The sequence below is a fragment of the Oryctolagus cuniculus genome, chromosome 12, assembly GCF_051225735.1.
Source record: "Oryctolagus cuniculus isolate XC-2025 breed Fujian yellow rabbit chromosome 12, ASM5122573v1, whole genome shotgun sequence".
NCBI lineage: Eukaryota > Metazoa > Chordata > Mammalia > Lagomorpha > Leporidae > Oryctolagus > Oryctolagus cuniculus.
In genome coordinates this window covers 56964422-56986113 of record NC_142878.1, presented here as the reverse complement: position 1 = coordinate 56986113, position 21692 = coordinate 56964422, and the positions used below count along the sequence as shown (strand labels likewise).

The following is a 21692-nucleotide window of genomic DNA, read 5'->3' as shown; positions in this document are numbered from 1 at the left end:
TCTGCTGGTTCACTCCCCCAATGGCTGGAGCTGTGCCAACAGAAAGCCAGGAACTTCTTCTGGGTTCCCCACATGGGTGCAGGGGGTCCTGTTTTCCCAGGCCACAGCAGAGAGCTGGATCAGAAGTAGAGCAGCTGGGACTCAAACAGGCGCCCATATGGGATGCCTGCACTGCAAGCAGCAGCTTTACCCACTATGCCACAGCGCCAGCCCCTTTTCACTCTTAATTGCCTTCCCAGACCCAAGATGTCACTAATATAACTGGTAACTAGTAGTTAATTCTTTCTCAATTCAAAGTGCTTTTGGAAAATGTTCAAAGTGGCATTCACAAATGCAGTTAGAAATGTGATTGTTTATATGTTCAATTGTGTCATTATAATATACATTCATGGATAGTGTTTAAAACACAATGATTAAAATGAGACAAATGTGTTTAGCAGTTTAAGGTGTTCATGGATTTTATGGTATTAATGAAAATTTGATGCCATTACTGAGGTACAGAGAAGTAGAATTGTTGATTTACAATTAAATGACCGACCCACATGTTAACTGAAAGATCCATAAGAAAGTGGAAGCACATGGGCCCTGCACCCCATGGGAGACCAGGAAAAGCACCTGGCTCCTGGCTCCTGCCATCGGATCAGCGCGGTGCGCCGGCCGCAGCGTGCTGGCCGCGGCGGCCATTGCAGGGTGAACCAACGGCAAAGGAAGACCTTTCTCTCTGTCTCTCTCTCTCTCACTATCCACTCAGCCTGTAAAAAAAAAAAAAAAAAAAAAAAGAAAGTGGAAGCACAGAGCGTGATTATGCTCACTTGGAAGCAGAATGGAAAGATGAAGAAAGGCACAACACATGGCTATAAGAGTGTCATGTGAATCTTCAGGCTATGATGAGCCACAGCCACATAGCTGTGAAGGGCAACTCAGTCCCCAAGAAGTAGGAGAGAAAATAGAAGATGTGGAAGAGGGGGCTGGTGTTGTGGCATAGCAAATAAAGCTGTTGCCTGGGATACTGACATCCCATATGGGCACAGGTTCAAGTTCTGGCTACTCCACTTCCAATCCAGTTCCCTGCTAGTGTGCCTAGGAAAGCAGTAGAGGATGGTCCATGTCCTTGTGCCCTTGCACTCATATGGGAGGCCTGGATGAAGTTCCTGTCTCCTGGCTTCAGTCTGGCCCAGCCCTAACCATTGTGGCCATTTGGGGAGTGAACCAGTAGATGGAAGGGCTCTCTCGCTCTCACTCTCACTCACTTTCTCTGTAACTCTGCCTTTCAAACAAATAAAATAAATCTTAAAAAAAGTGGTTGTATGGTTTGGCACTGCATTGGATTCACAGTTTTGATCTCATTTAACCATATAAATTTTTTCTGCCTTATAAGGTTGATATCTTCATGTCATACATCCTAATAAATGAGGTTCACAAGAACAAAGTGGCAGAGATGGGTTTCAATAAAAGGTCAGTCTAATCCCAAAGACAAGAGCCCTCATGGTGTGGTATATTTGAGGAGGCCCTTGAAGATGATCTCTCAACACTCCATCTTATCATAAAGACTGTAAAAATGAGAAAAAGAAAAGAGGAAGCATGTGATTTCAGTAAGGTTTAATAAAATATTAAGGATGAAAAATTAAAGAATATGACTTTGAGGAGGATGAGAAAGAGGTGAGGAAGGGGGGAATGCCATGTCACAGACATAATGCTGCAAGTACACGGATGATTGTCCCCTAGGTTTTCTGATAAAGGACAACGTCATGTGTCCCACAGGACAATTACGGGACAGCTAAGGAATATCTATGTAGAGTTGCTGTGTATCAGAATGACCTACCTGAGCCCAGTTTGGACATGCAGTCTACCTGTTTGTGAAAGTGATGGATGAGAAATCCTTCATGAATTCATTATGCAAGTAGATACACAGAGAGAGGGTTTCTTTTTAACTGAAGAGATAGGAAGGAGAAAGAGTACATGTGTGGTTGAAGGAATGTAGAGAAAGAGGGCAAGTTATGTTGAAGGGGAAGGAGGAGAGAGAGAAGATGCAGACAATACTGAGAAAGGCAGAGTTATCTGACTTAGACAAAGCAAGGAAGGTGGGAAATGTCTTTGAGTTCATAAAAGACTTTGTAAGACTATGGAACCAAGGAGCACTGCATCAGGGCCCAATATTGAAAAATAAGCCATTGTTACCCATGCCCTGCACCTTCAGTGCCCTAAGAATTCAAAAAGACCATCACAGAAGCCCATGGTGCACAGACAGGCATTGTTTTAATGGAGGGCACCTGCAGCAGAAGATGGGCCAAGCTGCCTCGAGGAGGAGGCTGGAGGAGAAACGTGGTTGTTCTGATTGCTAAACACATATGAGACTCCAGGAAATAACTCAGGGAAGTTTTAAGTGGTGGATGAAATCCTATGTAAATAGGAAAGAGATAAATTTCAACATGATAAACTATTATTAGTGCTATTAAAGAGGCCTCATTGAGACCCGTAAATAAGCTATTGCTGGGTTATTTATTTTGCATAGGATGAAGAAGAAGCAAGTGACATAGAAAAGATTGAGAGAAAACTCAGTGATAAATATGGGTCTCATCATAAAGAAAGGAAAATCAAAGACATCCAAATGGAATGGATTTCTTTGGAAGGTTGCTATTAGACATTTTCAAGTGCATGTTATTGACAGTTTGATATAAGTTTTCAAGAAATTAAGCCATTATCCTCTTTGCTCTACAGATAATATCAGTCCTCTTCCTTCTAATATCCCATATCATTACTAGTTCTTAGTGATTTTACCTCTCAGAAAGGCTGGGTGTTTGGATGAGTTTGCCTTTAGAACCATGTCCATCCTGAACTAATTTTTTAGTTGCAAGAGTGTATGTTCTTCATGTAAAGGCAAAGAATCTTTATTCTCTTATGATATATTCTATTATATTCCAAATCACAAAATTTTTACTTCAAATAAAAAAGTAGACCCCAATATCCATTAACATTTTCTTGATTCATTAATTAGACCATTTGATTCCTTAACACACCTAATTTGATCCATGATATTTAAGGGGTCAACAATCAAGTATATCTTGACCAATATTAGCCACTAGATTTTTGGATGCATAAGATCAAATTCAGCAAATATTATATAATTTTTTATGTTTGCAACTCCCATGCTCTCTGAATGTTACTAATGAAAGACCTCTATGTGTGAGTGACTACCTCAATTATGGGATAGATGGGCAATCAAAAATCTTTGCATGCTCTACACGCCAATGTTTCTAAGGTGAAAAGTAATGGTTTGATTGTATCAGGATTTCTGCTGCAAATTCTGGATTCAGACCTGTGGAGCTGATCCCTATGAATGAGAACTTTCAAATGAAGAGAGGTTTTCTTACCACATGCCAACTTCAACTAATAAAGCTAGATTCCTTTCAGAGGGAGGAATTATTCTCTAAGAGATAAAATCTCAATTATGGAGAGTTCCTAGGTTACTCCTAGGGAGAGAACTGGCATCCTGGGAGAAAACACCCTCAGTCTTCCAAGCATTATACCATCTATTTTCTCCTTCCACTACTTCTGTTTTACAAGACATTAAAACAAATAGGTAGCCTTTATTTCTCCAAATCTCTTCCCCTTTCCTTTGCTTTTAAATAAAGAGGCAAGTCTCCAAAAAACCAAATTTAAAACATTTCACCAAGTGCTGAGCCTGCAGCTAAGACATTACTTAGAAATACCAAGAGTGTCTCTAAGTTCTGGCTCTTTGGTGAAAGGTGAAGGTACAATCTATGTTAGATAAGCGTGTGTGTCTGTGTGTATCAGGGGACAAGCTCTGAAATCTAGGAGTGGAAATACTTATTTAGGGGGTAATGGAACTATTAATATACTCTGTGGTACAGCAGGACAAACAACAAGCATGGATGGGATGGGAGGCACGACAATGAGACTGGGCCCAGGAAGCTGGCGGTGAAGACACGGCATAGGAGCTCAGGGCTCAGCTTGACAGTGAGCAGAAGGTGTGGGCAATGAGTTGATCCACCTTCTTACCTAGGTTGGCCTTCACTTGGGCAGGCTCCAGGGACTTAAATGTCAAAAACAGGATACCACTAGGCCTGTGTAAAATAATAATAATAATAATAAAAATAAAGGCTTACCTAAAACTTTTTGTACATTAGGGGTAAGTGTGTTTCTGTGTTGGCACCTATATGCTGGGATATCAACCAGAAGAGGGTTTCAGAAATAGGTGTGGGGAGCAACTGGGAGCAACTCGGACTGGACTGGGTTACTGGAATTAAGACTTATTCTATGCATCTGCTTTCCCACAATATGGCGCTGAGAAGGGAGTAACAACTTCTACGCAGCTGCCTCTTGCCAGCTTGGGTGATGACCTGCAGGAGCTGATCCCGCTCCTGATTGCAGGAGAGCAGCGTACTCAGTGTGTGGGTAGCAGAGTTGGGATTGGTGGAAGAGGACTATAAAGGAGGAGAGAGACAACATGCACCAGGAACATCTATCTGAAGGAACACCTGAGCAGCCCCTGAGAGAGCCGGCCAGCGGTGTGCCGCTCCCCCGCGGAAGTGGGGAAAGTGGCCAGGGGGAACCGCCCTTCCACGGAGGTGGAAGGGTCGGTAGCCAACCTGGGAAGAACCAGCAGCAAACCCGGGGAGGGCCGAGCAGACGAAAGAACAGTGCAGGGTCCTGTGTTGTTCCTCCACGAAGAGGGGGAGCGACATAATGGTGCCGTGACTCAGATATGAAGCCTAGGCAGGGTTTAGTGTCGTTCCTCCATGAAGACGGGGAGCGACATAATGGTGCCATGACTCGGATATGAAGCCTAGGCAGGGTTTAGTGTCGTTCCTCCATGAAGAGGGGGAGCGACAATAGGGATCACAACACTGACTCTCCGGAATGAGTGGAAGGAAGAGAAGACTCTGCATCTTCCATGAGATAACCATTATCTCTCACCTGAACCACTGCCTACGGCAGGGTTTTTCCACGAGTGAGGAATTTCCAGGATGCTGATCCCTCAGTGCTAAGACCAGCAAAGTCCCAGGCAAGCCAGCTCCAGCTGGAAACCCTATACTGCAGCACCTCCAGATCTCTCTATGCTCACTACCTGCTGTTCACACCAGAGCAATCTCAAAACAAAAAGTCTGACATGTCACCTCCTCAGTTGGTCACACACAGTGAAATCTCCTGTGTGTCACCCTTGTTCTTCTGATTCCAATCTTTATAATGGCATGAAGGCCCTATGTTGTCTGGCCTCCACCAGTTTTTCAAGCTTCATTTTGCAGCATACCCAGCGGCTCACGTGCAGCCCAGCCCACTCCTTCTTGCTGAAATGGCTCCATATAGGTTTCCCCTTTGTACAGCACATACTTTCCACCTGTTTCACAGTTTCACTCCTAATGTTGTTCAGACCACAGCTCCATTGCCAACACTTTTTCAGAGATGTTTCTCCTGACTTCTCTCAGCAGAGCTCCTCTTCTATGCCTTTTGGGAGCTGCAGCCACGATGTCCCCTCAACATCACCTCCATACACCAAATGCTGCTTGCTGCAGACAGCTTTCACTTCCTGACCAATGGCTATGTTCTGTCCACTGGAGCAGCTTCTCCTGCAAACAGCCTAGTAGTAGTTAACACTGGAGCAAAAGACATGAGCCAGAGCAGATAGACTTTGAGGGCTATGATACAGAATCCAAACTTTGCTCTAAATCCAGTGGGAAAATATTGGAAAGTTTTAAGCTGGCAAGAGACAAAAATCTGATTATATTTTTGAAAAAGTTACTCGCCATATGGAAAATAGACTGTGAAAGGGCAAACATGGAAGCAGAGAGAGAGAGAGAGAGGCTAGTGAAGTCACTGAGATTACTGTTCCAGAAGGAGTCATTGGAAGTACAACTGAAAGTGTAATGAGAAGTGGCTTTTTGTAGCACAGAAGCTGGAGCCTTCAAGTTAGGGTCAGCTGTAGACTAGCTGCTTAACTAAGAAGGCCTGACATCAAGTTGGCTTAAGCTGGTTCTCAAAAAGAGGGTAAAATCAGTAAGACTTTTACTATTTTTCTGTATGAAGCAAGGATAAACAGCATGTAAACACACACACAATTTCTGTAACATCAAACAGGCTCTAGGCTGCTTCTCTGGGCCTGCACTTGCTCTTAAGCTGGCCTGGGATGGCCCCTGGCCTCCTGGACCAACAGTCCTAAAAGTGCCGTATCCCCTCACAGTTCCTCAGAGCCGTGCAGACACTGACTCATTCACCTTCTCAATGGCAAGATGGTCCAGTAAGATAAGACGTCTGTTTGCAAGTTAGCCTCTCTAAACACAGATTCTCCTGTTTGGACACTCTTGAGATGTACAGTGCAGGAAGGAAGTTTCAGGAGTTACATAGGGTAATGCAGGTATCATGCATCTCATCAAAATCTCTTGTTCCATGTTTCATGCTTCTCTTCTGCCAAGACTCCACCTACCTCTCACCAGATGAATTCCTATGCTTTTAGCAAAGTCCAAGCACAAAGGAAAAACTATTCCTTCCTTTGTGCATCCAGCACTTGGAAAAATGATATGGATAGCTACTACTTCTTGAGCACTTGTGGTAGGCATAATCTTTGTACTATTAACCTCATTTTCACAGATAGGAAACTGAGGCTTAGAGAAGTAAAGGAGCTTGCTCAAAATCAGATCAGCATGACAGATAATAGAGAGAAGAAAGGAGATTCAACAGCAAGTAGACTCTTATCCTCCTGACAGCATAACACTATTATATCACTCATGCCACTGGGTTATAATCAGCAGTTCAAGTGCCCTTTTTTCTCTATTACTAAAAGCTGGCCTGGTGTCATAGAGGATGAGTTTTACAATCAAACCCACCTGTATAACTTCAGGATATTACTCACTGAGAATCAGCTTCTTTGTCTATAAAATGGAGACAATAAATGCCTACCTAATAGATCTGCTGCCAAGATAAAATTAGATACAACTTTAAATGTACTTACCAAAGTCAAATGGCACATAAAAGCACATTCAATTAAGCCAGTATTAATTGTATTAATTGAGGGCTTATGGAGTGCCTGGTGCTATGATGGACAAGGAAGATAAAAAAATAATAAAACATCTGGTACAGAGATAACACATTAGGAATCTAGGATGTGCTAGTTGCTCTCAATTCTTATGGACAAACACTGTGAGTTCTCAATACTGAACTTCTATAGTTCAGTAATGCCTACTCCCAAGTAGACACTCAATAACACAATAGTGCATCAATGATAATGGCCAACACAATTTCAGAGAACCAAAGTATTAGAAATTATGAACAATTTTATCAAGTTAGTGAGTTGACATTTATCAAACAGTAGGTAAAATAAGTGAATGTGTAAAGATGCCACAACCAGAGGATTCATGCATTAAATCTATTTAAATTTAGAGCGACTAACAAGCAATTCTCAAAATTCACAAAAACAAAATGGACTGTTATGGCCTGAGCTATATAGAAATAATAATACATTTACTAATACTCAGAAGGTGGAAGATGAAAAGGGGTAAAAAAAATCAAAACTGCTAATCTATCACAAAAGAGGTTGAGAGGCTGGTGGTGTAGCATAGCCAGTCAAGCCACCACCTGCATTGCCAGAAACCCATATCAGAGCACTAGTTTGAGTGTTGGCTGCTCTGATTCCAATCCAGTTCCCTGCTAATGTGCTTGGTAAAGCAGAAGATAGCCCAAGTGCTTATCCCCTTGCCACACATGTGGCAGACCCACGTGGAATTTTGGGCTCCTGGCTTTGGCTTGGCCCAACTCTGGCTGGTGACCTTTTGGGGACTGAGCCAGCAGATGGAAGGTACTTCCTCTCTCTTACTGTAACTCTGCCTTTCAAATAAATAAAATAAATCTTTGTTTTAAAAAAGGGAATCGATTGATACTATCTAAAGAAATAATTTATTAAAACAACAATATAATAACAAATGACTCCAACTATATGATCATTTCATTTTTAGGCAGAGAGCCTGTTTTTAAAGAAATAATATAGATATATTTATATGAGGAAAATTATTTGAAGTTGAACCATTCTTTTGGTTTCAGTTCAGTTTTTTTTTTTTATTGCTTAGAATTCAAGAAAAGAAATCATGTATTACTTGGGTTGTAAACAGCATTTTTATTCATGTTTATAAAAGCATTTCTACCTAAACATCCATTTGAATTGATAATGTCTGAAAATAGTTCACCTATAGTTAACAATGTAAATTGTAGTATCTGAAATGACTTTTTTTTAAATACTTTTGTACTTTTCTACTTTATTGGAATTCTTGATTATCAACATGCCACTTTTAAAAAGTTTGATTCCAGGGGCCAGCGCTGCGACATAGTAGGCTAAGCCTCTGCCTGCGCACTGGCATCCCATATGTAGGCTGGTTCTAGTCCCAACTGCTCCTCTTCCGATCCATCTCTCTTCTATAGCTTGGGAAAGTAGTAGTAGATGGTCCAAGTGCTTGGGCCCCTGCACCCACATGGGAGACCTGGAAGAGACTCCTGGCTCCTGGCTTCTGGTTGTCCCTGGTTGTCCCAGCTCCGGACATTGCGGCCATTTGGGGAGTGAACCACGCATGGAAGATCTTTCACTTTCTCTCTCTCTAACTCTTCTACCTCTCAAATATATAAATAATATATATTTTTAAAAGGTTTATTTATTTATTTGAAAGTCAGAGTTACACAGAGAGAGAAGGAGAGGCAGAGAGAGAAGTCTTCCATCCACTGGTTCACTCCCCAATTGGCTGCAATGTTTAGAGCTGGGACAACCAGAAGCCAGGAGCTTCCTCCGGGTCTCCCACACAGGTGCAGGGGCCCAAAGACTAGGGCCATCTTCCACTGCTTTCCCAGGCCACAGAAGAGAGCTGGATCAGAAGTGGAGCAGCCAGGACTTGAACCGGTGCCCATATGGAATGCCGGCACTGCAGGCGGCGGCTTAACCTGCTACGCCACAGTGCTGGTCCCAAATAAATAAAATCTTTTAAAAAATTACAGAAAAAAATAAAAAATGATTCCTAAAAATAGAGAAAAGGAACAAATATCCCAAGAAGTAATGCTTCCTGGTAGGAATAGAGATCATTGTTATTTTTGTCTTTATACTGGGTTTATTTTCTACGCTAGAAAAATGATTTTTCAATATTTATTTATTTATTTTTTGACAGGCAGAGTGGACAGTGAGAGAGAGAGACAGAGAGAAAGGTCTTCCTTTGCCGTTGGTTCACCCTCCAATGGCCGCCGTGGCCGGCGCGCTGCGGCCAGCGCACCGCGCTGATCCGATGGCAGGAGCCAGGAGCCAGGTGCTTTTCCTGGTCTCCCATGGGGTGCAGGGCCCAAGCACCTGGGCCATCCTCCACTGCACTCCCTGGCCACAGCAGAGGGCTGGCCTGGAAGAGGGGCAACCGGGACAGAATCCGGCGCCCCGACCGGGACTAGAACCCGGTGTGCCGGCGCCGCGGCTCACTAGGCTAATCCTCCGCCTAGCGGCGCCGGCCCTATGCTAGAAAAATGATTTTTAAACAGAATTTTACCTCAGGCTCTGCTCCTATGATTATTTTTCTTTCCTCTTATTTACATCTTAAAATATAGTATTTTTTTACTTGTATTGCAGTGCCTTAAAAATTACTTGAGAATCCTGTAAAGCATAAACGACTGGATTCTTTTGAATGGTCTTTATAAGTGCAATCCACTTAAATAAAGACAGAGGTAATAAATGGCTATGTGGATGTTGCCATTTTTAAAGGTTTTTAGATGGAAGAGTGAGCGGTTATAAAAGAGATTATGAAAAGCTTCATGTCAGGCTGTGTCTGATGGAGTCTTTAAGACCAGGATTTTCAAACTAAGTTGATTTTTTAAGAAGTGATTACTGAATGTCAACATCTGTTTGCTGTGGTGACAAGCTAGTTGTCACTAGTAATGCAGTTCCTATGCCCTAGTTAAGAATAACTATCTAAAGTATATGATGATTACATGGTTAACAGGGGTTAGCTTATGTGCGATGTTTTGCGGGTGGTAGACAAGCTATCTGGTAGACAAGCTATATTAGTTTCGGTCTAAGGGACAACAATAAACATATTTTTTCACTTATTTAGGAGTGGTTTGGAAGAAAAAGTTAGGATTTGTATTCATTCCTTAAAATAATTCAAGAAATCCATTCAGTTTATTGTAGAAGAATCAGTATTCCCTGGGTCTTGTATTATTATGTTAATATCGCAGAAGTTTTTTTTTTTTTTTTTTTTTTTTTTTTTTTTCCAGTAACAGTGAACCACTGGCTGTGAAAAATTTAAGCACCATTGTAATTCCAATTTAGAGATTAGGAAACAAATTTTTGTTTCCCTTACTTTTTGGAAATGTCTTCTTCTATCAATGAAAGTTTATAGCCTATGTTTTGTTTTGTTTTGTTTTTGTTAAATGCAGAAAATTTTCATAAAACTATATTCATGAAATGCTTTAACTCCTATTACACTCTGCTGAAACGTGGGTTGGCATTTCTAGTTTAAAGATGAGATCTTCAATTTGAAAAAAATGTAGACATTATCCATTTTTGTCCTACCTCCCTTCCCTGGCCTCTCTTCCATATTGCAACACTTGGGAATGGCCAGTCAGCATAACCTTGAACTCCTCTACCACAGAGTTTTCTACCCTATACAGAAACCTCCTAGCACTCTAGATAGCTCTAAATGTAAACAAACTTAGCTTCTCTCCAAATCAATTTCCAATTATTTCTTTCCATTGGTGCTTGTTCTTCCAGAGCTGCAATGAGTAAATCCAACTCCCCTGTGTGATCCTAAAGTCTTTTTTTTTTTTGGACAGGCAAAGTGGACAGTGAGAGAGAGAGAGACAAAGGTCTTCCTTTTTGCCGTTGGTTCACCCTCCAATGGCCGCTGCGGCCGGTGCACCACGCTGATCTGAAGCCAGGAGCCAGGTGCTTCTCCTGGTCTCCTATGCTGGTGCAGGGCCCAACGACTTGGGCCATCCTCCACTGCACTCCTGGGCCATAGCAGAGAGCTGGCCGGGACTAGAACCAGATGTGCCGGCGCCGCAGGTGGAGGATTAGCCTATTGAGCCGCGGCGCCGGTGATCCTCAAGTCTTTTAAACACCTTGCAGCCAGCCACTTCTCAAGACACTCCTGGCCTCTTCAGCACAGCCTCAAAATCCTGCACATCATCTCACTGTTCTCTAGAGTGTCAGTGGCTCTACTACAAAGCAGTGTCCACAGGTAAAAACAGTCCTCAAAACAGCGGGCAAAAGTTGTTCCAGGATCAAAAGTATAATTCCTGCAACCGTCATTTTAAATTGTTAAATGAATACATCTTACATACTTAAATATTTCTGTCTTTTTTTTTTTTTTTTTTTTTGACAGGCAGAGTGGACAGTGAGAGAGAGAGAGACAGAGAGAAAGGTCTTCCTTTTGCCGTTGGTTCACCCTCCAATGGCCGCCGCGGCCAGCGCGCTGCGGCCGGCGCACTGCGCTAATCCAATGGCAGGAGCCAGGTGCTTCTCCTGGTCTCCCATGGGGTGCAGGGCCCAGGCACTTGGGCCATCCTTCACTGCACTCCCTGGCCACAGCAGAGAGCTGACCTGGAAGAGGGGCAACCAGGACAGAATCCGGCACCCCGACCGGGACTAGAACCCGGTGTGCCGGCACCGCAAGGCGGAGGATTAGCCTATTGAGCCACGGCGCCGGCCATACTTCTGTCTTAATACCTCTTCAACTATCGAGTTTCAGCTTTCTCTCGACCATCCATGCTTTACTCCCCCAGATGACTGCAACAGCCAGGTTGGGCCAGGCAAAAGCCTCCATCTGGGTCTCCACGTGGGTGGCAGGGGCCCAGATACTTGGGCAATCCTTTGCCGCTTTCCTAGGCACAGGAGCAAGGAGCGGTACCAGAAATGGAGCATCTGGGACGTGAAGCAGTGCTCATAAGGGATGCCAGCATCACAAGTGGCAGCTTAATCTGCTGCAACAAAACACCAGCCGCTTGGAGGCCATTCCTACGTTACTTCTGGTGGTCAGTAACTGAAACTGATTTTGGCTACTTTATGCAAAAAGAGAAACCTATTGATGGCAAATTCAGGAAATGAGAGAAAGATTAGAAGGAAAATGAAATATAGCCTCGTAGGCCTTCTCTCAAGGGCATTTCTCTTACCGTGTATGGCTTAAATCTAACCTCTCTTGATTTCCATAATCTTTCAATACCAGACTCTAGCTGGGGAAAATAATCCATCTGGCTCAGCTTGGGTCAGATTTCAGATTTCCAACCTAGTGTAACTAGTTCTGACAAGGGACAAGGAAAGGAAAATGGATGTGAACAAAACAAATGTCCAAAATCACAAGTAATGTTCAGAGATATAAACCTATGTTTATTTTTGTTTCTCCTCATATTTTCCACTCTTGTTTGACCCTCAATAAGGCAGATATCAGAATTGGTGCTCATTTTTATCACAAGAATATGAGTTAAGGAGAAAAAGAGATAGACTGTGAATATTTCTGGATTTTCTTTTCCAAAATCCTATACTCTTAGAAGAGCATGGGAAAATTTCTTGGGGGATGTAATTGGAATGGGATTGATAGATATAAGGAGTGTACAGAAATGTAATGGCAGAATTATCTCCTCTGGACTGTTGAGAAAGGAAGAGACATGTGCATCCTGGTAGAGGGTGGAACCAAGCCCTGATTACTGGCAGTGCCCCCAGAGGAGCTACAATTATCTGTGATACATCTAGGCAGAAGGAACCATAGGAAACAGCACCAAGAGATTCCCGTGGACCAAGCATGACCTTGGCACAGCTGAAGATGGTCACAACTGAGAAAGCCAGATGAGCAGAAACACTCGGCACTGCCGTGGAACCTGTGTGGTCTGATGCCTAGACGACCAAGGGGGTTCCATTTCCCAGTGCTGTGGCACCAAGTAAGTCTCTTGGAGCCTTGACTAACTCTGCGGAGGGGTGTGACCTTAAGAAGGACGAGCATTTGAGCTTTCCACCTTCCCAGAAAGAAACAGCTTGAAACATAAATGAACATGGTGTTTTGAGAGAGAGGATGATGATGACGATGACAACAATGGGACAGGTGTTTAGCCTAGTGGCAAAGATATCAGCATCCCACATTGGAGTGCAGCTTCAGTTTCTGACTCCAGCCTCATGCTAATGCAGACCCTGGGACACTGATGGTGACTCAAGTAACTGGGTTCTTGCCATTCATGTGGGAGACGTGGATGGAGTTCCCAGCTCTTGAATTCAGCATTTGGCGTAGGCTATCACAGGCATTTGGGGAATGAACCAGCAAATGAGAGTACTCTTGCTCTCTCTTACTCTCTGTCTCCCTCTCTCCCTCTCTCAAATAAATAAATAAAACAGATGAGCTACGTATCTCAAACAAGATGGAGATTCCTATTTGAAGTGAAAAGACAAGGAGCAAAGTGAGAATAGAGTAGTTCTGCTTTCTCTGTGTATTTGACTCCATCTTTTTCCAGCAATAGGATTTGTATATTCTGCACTGACTGCAATGTTAAAGCACTCTTTAAAAAAAATTGGCTTAGCACTTTTCAAAATTATTTTCCTATTCGTGATGTTGACTTCCAATGCTATTCTGGAGGGCCCATGTCATAATTCTAAACATATCGCAGGCAATATGCCCCTTCTCCTCTCCTCTATGTGTTTTTTACGCATGGTTAGAGAAGCATTGCCCTATACAACTACTTTGGAACATTCAGCTAGCTTTGCATTTTGCTTTGTCATCTGTCCAATTCGTGACTATAATTTCAGAATTTTGTTTTCCTTAATAATTTCTATATTGGTTAAGTTCCTGAATTTAGCTAATAATGCTACAATTTGGCAGCTCCAGATACAATGTAACCAAAGATGGGAGAAGGGGAAGCTAAGCCCCCAAAACAGGACCTGAGAGTTGACTACCCTCTTAATTTTTCTAGTTGGCAGGGCTATTGCTTCCTGAAGACAAGTTGAGTGACTTAATGGACAAAGCCCAGGGAGTCAGGTGACCTGGATCTATTCTTGGCTGCACTGCTGAGAAGATGAGTGTCCTTAAGCCAGTCACTTTTTCTCTCTCCATCTTAGTTTTCTCCACTGTACAAGTTGACACAAATCTTGTCACCTGCCTGGAGAATGTATGGGAACAAGAGTTATAGGGTAAGAAATAATAGGCTCCTGTTTGGGGAAAATTGGTTTTCTTTTATTTTAATCAATCTGCTACAATTTTCCTTAAGACATTGTGATACCAAGGAATTAACCTATGTTGCATATGTTAAAATTAGGATGAGCTTAAGACAAACCAGAAAGTGACCTCAACACAAGACAGGATCCCCTATTATGAGTGATATACTCTATTCCTACTTATTTGGGTGGGTGGGGTAGATGGAAAAGAAACAGGGGATTCAAAAGCCCAGCTATAGTCCCATAGGTAGAAGGTAGAGGATGCTACACAAGAAACAGAGGTAAAAGGAGACAAGGACACTGGCAAAAAGCATAAACTGATGCCAATTCCACAGAAGAAATCCAGTTTTTTCAGCTTTTAAAAAATGATTTGCAAAACTTTCCAAATAATGAGTGAGGCTTTAAATTTTTCCTGAAGTGGCTGCCTTCATCTATAAAGAGAAAGGATAACAATTTTGATGCCTAAAAAAAGCCAACTCTTACTTTTCACCAGACCCACACTCAGAGTACTGAAGTATATTTATGGCTTATCCTACTTTGAAAGTTAAAAAAAAGTAAAACCAGGAATGTTCTTTGGGGCTTACCAGGGCAGAATGCAAACAGAATGCAAGCAGAATTTCTTACCAGAAAGCAGAATGCAAGCCCAGCAGGTAGGGCAATTCTATCCAGATTCCCTTTGGAGCTCTACCCTTAAGCAAGCACATTGAGCTCCATAAGTCCTGATTTTCCCATCTACACAAGAGGTATTGCACAACTTATGTACTACACACAGGTACCAGCAGATTGTAACCTAAGGATGCACTTTAAATCTCCAGTATTAAGCCCATGATGGACACAGAAAGAACATACAATTCATGTGCACTACTTTTCCTTAGAATCGACAGTGAGGACATTTTTTTCTCAGAATAGAACAACAGATTACATGGACTCCATGATATAACAACTGAAAATCAGCTTTATTAGTATTCACAGGGCTAAGACTCTAGGGACTAGGTGGAAAGAGCAGTGCATCCCTGGGAAGAAGAGACAAAAGTCTTATTTATTGCCTCTTGGTGAGTGAACACACTTTAACAATATTTGCGGGGCCGGCGCTGTGGCATAGCCAGTAAAACCACCACCTGCCATGCCTGCATTCCCATATGGGCGCCGGTTCAAGTCCCAGATGCTCCACTTCCAATCCACTTATCTGCTATAGCCTGGGAAAGCAGTAGAAGATGGCCCAAGTCCTTGGGCCCCTGCATGCACGTGGGAGACCCGGAGGAAGCTCCTGGCTCCTGGATTCGGATCAGCTTAGCTCTGGCCATTGTGGCCAATCGAGGAGTGAACCAGCAGATGGAAGACCTCTCTCTCTCTCCTCTCTCTCTCTCTCTCTGCCTCTCTGTGTAACTCTGATTTTCAAATAAGTAAATAAATCTTTAAAATATGTGCCCCGTTGCAGTTTTCACAAACGAGAAAGATCATTAAACACAAAATAGCAGTTATTACAAAATAATTGCTCCATCCTAGCCCAACATCCTAATACCATCAAAGAGCAGGAAACCTGCTCTTCCATACTTCAAGAAATGAGACCTTGAAGAGAGTGCCTGGGCCCCCAGGGAAGAGCTCTTGGGGAGCAGGAGACATGATCACCCATGTGCTGCTCAGAAAGGTTCTCTCTCACCACAGACAGCATCATTCATTCGACAATTCCACATGGGCTTAATCTGCACAAATATCAAGGTTTGGGAAACCTGATGGTCCCCCGAAATTACCAGTATGTGGGTCCCCAGGGAGGGCTTCTAACAACCAGACAGCTTTGCCTTCCCTCTGAAACATCTGCAGTCTTCTTTCTGTATTTCACAGAGGACATCACAGGAGAAGGCATCTGAGGCTGGGTGGCTGTGGATACCCATGTGGGTAAAAGAGGCAATCACGGCTAACAGGGTGTTTAACCAGCACTGCTCTGCTGCGCGGAGTTGTCACGTCATGTTCGTGTGCTTCTTCCACAGGGACAGGCACCAGAGCGCTCCTGCTGTGACACGGAAGCCTGTGGCAAGGATGTTGGTAGCAGGACCCTCGCTGCTGCAGCATCATAATGGTGTCTCCTGCCCTGCCTTCACAGCCTGAGTTCCTTCCCTCTGGCTGTCTGTACCTCTCAGTGAATGCCTAGATCCTGATGCCCAACAGGAATGTTAAAAAGTCCTGCTAACCTGCACAATATCTTCTCCCCTGGTAGACAAAGAAGGGAAAAAGGTTTCTGTTTGTTTTGAAAGGCGTTAGTCTTAACAATCTACAGCCCCTTAGAAAGGAGAAAAAGGAATAACAAGATGGATCGCCAAAGTCAGTTTTGATCAAGGAGAGGAGGTAAGAGGTGCATTGGTTTAACAATAGAAACCTAGTTAGTTCCTGCAGAGATCTTAGTTATTTCAGGAAAATGAGAGGGCCAGAGAACCAGCTCTCTCCCCCTTCTCGCACCAGAGAATGTGTTCAAGGACAAAATAAATATAGAAATCTAGATTACTCTGGACATTTTTTATTCTACCCAGAGGACCTGAGAAACCTGAGTGAAGGCATGGCCAATTTCCCAGACCCTTGCGTCTCTATGTTGACAAGGTAAGGAGGTTTGTAGCTTTTTTTTATGTCTTCCCACTTTAGTAATTATTATTTTCAGGGCACACAGATGACTGCTTTCTCAGCACTTCACATACACACACTAAACACAGGGATGTTTCAGTTCCTTCACAAGTCGAGCCTGTTGGTGCAAGCTCATATTTGCTGCATGAGAATGCAATTCCTATGGTTTAGCATCCCTGCAAGATCAAGCAAATCAGATTAACGGCTGTAACTTTGTCAACACACAGGCTTGGGCCTGCTGAGAAGTAAGCTGATTTTAAGACAGAGACCATGCACATCTAAAAATAATGGCTGCTGTTTAAACTATGTCCCCACAGAGATTATGAATAATTCCCAAATATGATCCAACTACCAACAGAAGAATGGCTACATGCTATCCACTACATCGATGAGTTTTCACACTCACACAAATAAAGTTTTAATAAGAAAACCACTAAAGGCAAGATCAACTCAAACACACCACAGCCTAGGAAGATAAGCAGAAGTCCAAAGTCTTGGCATAAAACTGGAATTTGAGGTCCAGCAAATGAGGTAGGAGAGAAGTACTTCTCACAGCTCCATGGAGGATGCTGAGGATCGTCACATGAAGTTCCAGTCTGCTCATTCCCCTTCCTTTGGGACAGCTCCACTAATTCTGAGACTGCCAATGGAGAAAGTCTAGGCTGTAAGACCCATCTCAGACAATCCTAGGACCTATTAAGCCACTTTCCCTTGAGCAGAGTATTTAGCCCAGGCAAGTCATGCCTGTGACAGAGGCCTCGTTCATGACAGTTCTTCCCGGAAATTTTCCACTTTGGAGCTGAAGGAGAAGGATGCTTCCTTTGTGTCACAGAACCAGAGGATGTGAGTCCAGAGTCTACGAAGCTACTAGAAGAACTGGGTCTGTGATAGGAAAGGCCAACACAGAGAAACAAGAGTAGAACCACAAAAGATGGGAAAAAAAAAAACTCAAAAACCTTCAAAGCATTCGAATCTCAGGATCCCTTGAGGGTAGACCAGCTTTCTAACCAAGATAGTAGGCCACGGGCCTGATGCAATTATAGGAGTCAAAAGTGCACAGTCTGCTTAGAACTCTTCCTGCTGGATTTCTATCCCATATAAAACAAAGGATCACAATTAACATAATGTCAAAGTGTCTCCCCATATCAAATATAACGGTGAACCCCCCTGTTCTAAATAAGAAGGCTGAACCCCATAGTTAGAAATCTCTTGCTGTTCTCTACATGGGAAGGGCCAAATATATTATCTTTAAAAAAGCAAGATACTGTAAAATACAAGTTCTTCCATGATGGCAAGTTAGAATTTCTTCTATTCCCGGGGGCATTTGCAGAAAAGTAGTTGTGCTTCCCCTGGGCTGAAGTCAATGCATTCACTACTGATTCTGTCAAAGGCACAATTTATCAAGCCAGTACACTGAGCAGCCAGAGAGAAAGGAACAGCCCAAGACAGGCCCAAGAGCCAGGAACCTTCTCCAAAGCTGCATCTGTACTGCATCTCAACCGAGAGCTTGTTAAGCACTAGTGCAGGCTGGTAAGAGAAATGGCTGGCCAAACACAGGTGGCTTCGCTAGCGACACCCCTCCAAGATGCAGCTCCGTGAGGAACCTGAGGAAGAGCACCCCTCATTAGCTTGAGACGTAACAAAGAGAATGACAGTGGGAAAGAACGCACAATTTTTTAGGGACAGAACACTGGTCTTCATTACTGTTGTTGGCTGCTATTATTAACAGCAGCTCCCCCTAAGTCTCCACTGATTGGATGCCAGGAAGTACTAAGCACTTTACCTATATTATTTCATTTGGTCTTCATAAATTCTCCTAGGAGGCATATAATATTACCTTTATTTTTCAAATGAGAAAAGAAAGTTCAAGAAGGTAAGCACTTTGCTCAAATCACTCAGCTAGGAAGTGGCTGGTCCAGGATTTGAACGTAGTCTAACAAGTTTACAAGTTTAGCCATCATGAGATACTACCTCCCAAGCTTATCTCCCTCAGTAAGGCCATTGTTCTTCAGTTTGTCTAAAGGCATTTATTTGCTGTTTCTACTATGGACTACAGCAGAGCTCACAGAAAGGAGACTCACGGTTAGAGACCTCTGACCAAGAAGGAGTAGAACTTGCAAAATACTTTCAAACCAACATCTTCCACAGTGACAGTGAATCTGGTACACAGTTCTTAGCCTATTTTCCCTCCTGAAAAGAACTTCAGACTGCGACCCACCACATTTTGTGGTTAACCCCAGAAAGAGCTGAGCAGTGGCCGTTGGATCTCAGTGGTACACACCCCTGAGATGCTACCTGGTGAAGACAATAAAACATAACTGTCCCCCCTAGGGATTTAGATTCCCCAAGGTGGCATAGCACACGATGACACATACCCCCTATGCAAACATGGATAGCGAACACGCTTTAGTTCAACTGGAGTCACTGTGGAAGACATTCAGATGTTCTGCTGCCTGACCAGTTCTCTTAAAGAACTGAGTCTGGGCACTGACCTCTAACGACTGCAGCTTCCACGCTGCACAGGACTGCACAGCGGGCCCTGGACTCTGCATTCACTCCGTCAGGAGGGTGCGAGTGCCCCCACCCAACTCCCCCAGAGTCAGCAAGCAGAAATACAGATGATGAAAACACAAGGTTTTCTTTGCCAAACTCGACTGCAGTCGGGGCTAAAGACACTCCCCCTACCTCTGCTCTGCCTTCACACTCCGCCCCGGGGCTACTCGTCCTTGAGTTCAGAGGGGTCGGCTGTGGCCACAAGGGGCAAGGGCACTGCTTGCTATCCGGCGGTGGTGGGTGGGGGCAGGTCAGCACTTACATGCCTGTACAGAACCTGAAGAGCTCCGATGGAGGAAGAGAGTTGTTGGTGGTGGTGGAGGTGATGGTGACGATGACAACGATGCAAGGAAAAGGGGGGGAGGGTGGTGGTGAATGTCACCTACAGAAACAAATCCCAGACGGCAACAGCTATCCTTCTGGTCATCCTGCAATCATAATTACGAAGAAGCTTCCGATCCGAATCCAAGCCCACTGGGCCACACAGCTTTCGAAACAGAGCGCGGCGTCCCCCCTCTCTCTCCCGCCCCTCAACCCTTTCCACCTTCCCTGTGCCCCTGCTGGGAAGGAGACCACACGGGTGGGTCCACAGGGATGGGAACTGAGAGTTCACGACGGGAGCTCCGCAGCGAGGAGCCGGAGGAACGGACGCAGCAGGCGAGGAAGGTAAGGCAGCGGCAAGGGGGGAACAGATTTGACCAGAACCCTGATGCCCGGGAGGCGGAACAGGCAGCCTGCCGTCGGGGAGAAGAGGCGGGGCAGAGGGCCAGAAGGAAGACCAGGCTCTCTTTACCTGACCAGGTGCGGCAGCCGTAGCGGCTGCAGCTAGGATGCCGCGCGCCAGTCCAGAGCCGGAGCCCCGAGCAGCCGCTGCGCCCAACTCCGCCGAGGCCCCGCCCCTAGTCAGAGGCTCCGCCTTCCTAGCACGCGCCGGCCGGACGAGCTGTTTGGGGGAGGTGAGCAATCGACTGATCGGCAGAACGGAAGACCAACGGGAAAGCGCAGCGGCGTCGCGTAAGGATTAAGGAGGCGGGACGGGAGGCGGCGGCGCCCAATCCGTAACCGAGCCGGCTGGGCCTGGCAGGGGCGCAGTGCGGTCACGGAGCGCCTCAGGGTCCAGGCTGTCGGATTGGAGGCGGTCGTGGCTAGGCTTGGTGGAAGGTGGGCAGCTGGGGCAAAATCCATTCCCCGGCTCTTTGTCCCCGACTCGCCTGCACCCGGACACCACAAAGGACGCAAGCTCGGCCCTGGGTCGCAGGGATGGCGGAGGCGCGGTTCCGGAGGTTCCCACTCGGGGAAACCCGGCGAAGCTGCGCCCCTCCGGTGGCGGTGGCGGGGTCGGTGGTCCCCTCTCCGAGAGCCAAGGGAGGAAAGCACCAGAAACAGAAGCCACACGTAAACCCACACCCGCGTTCGCCCTGCCTTCCTGGCGTCGCCTGCAGGCTTTCCCACCTCCCTCCGAATAAACCCGGTGTGCTGGGTGGCGACTAAACCCGAGGAAGACTAAAAGGTGAACCCGTTAAAAGGCAGAAAAAAATAAGCAGGGGCCTGGCAGTGCAGGAAGGGACAGTGGATGTGCCTGCTGGACAATCTCCTGGGGCACAGTGGCTAGGCTAGGCCTCCGCGCGGGTGTTCTGACTCCCATACGGGAGTCCTGAGAAGACGGCCCCCATGGGAGACCCACCGAGTTCCTGGTTCCGGCTTCTCCCTGGCCCAGTCTGCGGGATCTGGCGTTTGGCAGATGAACCCAATAACTGAAGATCATAGCCCTCCTGGCTCTGGCATTCCGCCTTTCAAATAAAAGGCAAAAATAAACATTTCAAGTTCCTGGAAAAATGGAATGAAAAGTAAATTTATTTTTTAAAAAAAGCTACAGAAAACTATTTCTGGGCTGATGAATGGGTATAGGCCTTGAGGCCAAAATAAACCAGTAGACACTTCTTTGGGACAAAACAATGTAAACCTGCAAATGTTTCATGAAATGCTTTTGAGTCTTTACTGAGATTTGGAATGTGATTTGGGTAACAATGAGTTTTTTCTTTCAGGTAGGAAAGAAAGGGCTTTGCCTTTTTTTTTCTTTCTTTCTCTCTCTCTCTCTCTTTTTTTTTTTTTTTTTTTTGACAGGCAGAGTGGACAGTGAGAGAGACAGAGAGAAAGGTCTTCCTTTTCCATTGGTTCACCCCCAATGGCTGCTGCGGCGGCCACACCATGCTGATCCGAAGCCAGGAGCCAGGTGCTTCCTCCTGGTCTCCCATGCAGGTGCAGGGCCCAAGGACTTAGGCCATCCTCCACTGCACTCCCAGGCCACAGCAGAGAGCTGGACTGGAAGAGGAGCAACCGGGACAGAATCTGGTGCCCC

At 44.8% G+C, this 21692-nt stretch overlaps 1 protein-coding gene across 4 annotated transcripts in view; it reads right to left on the bottom strand.

Moving 5' to 3' along the window:
* FMN1 (formin 1) overlaps positions 1 to 21183 on the bottom strand; it is a 481759-nt gene extending 460576 nt beyond the window's left edge. For 2 of the 4 annotated variants that reach the window (XM_070053344.2, XM_089309387.1), the window contains exon 1: positions 19596 to 19732. The gene's annotated coding sequence lies outside the window, so the exon portion shown is untranslated. Of the gene's footprint in view, positions 1 to 19595; positions 19733 to 20126; positions 20285 to 21017 lie in introns of those variants that run through there. The other 2 variants (XM_089309385.1, XM_051822097.3) reach the window with 2 other exon arrangements.
* Between the last annotated feature and the right edge of the window lie 509 nt (positions 21184 to 21692).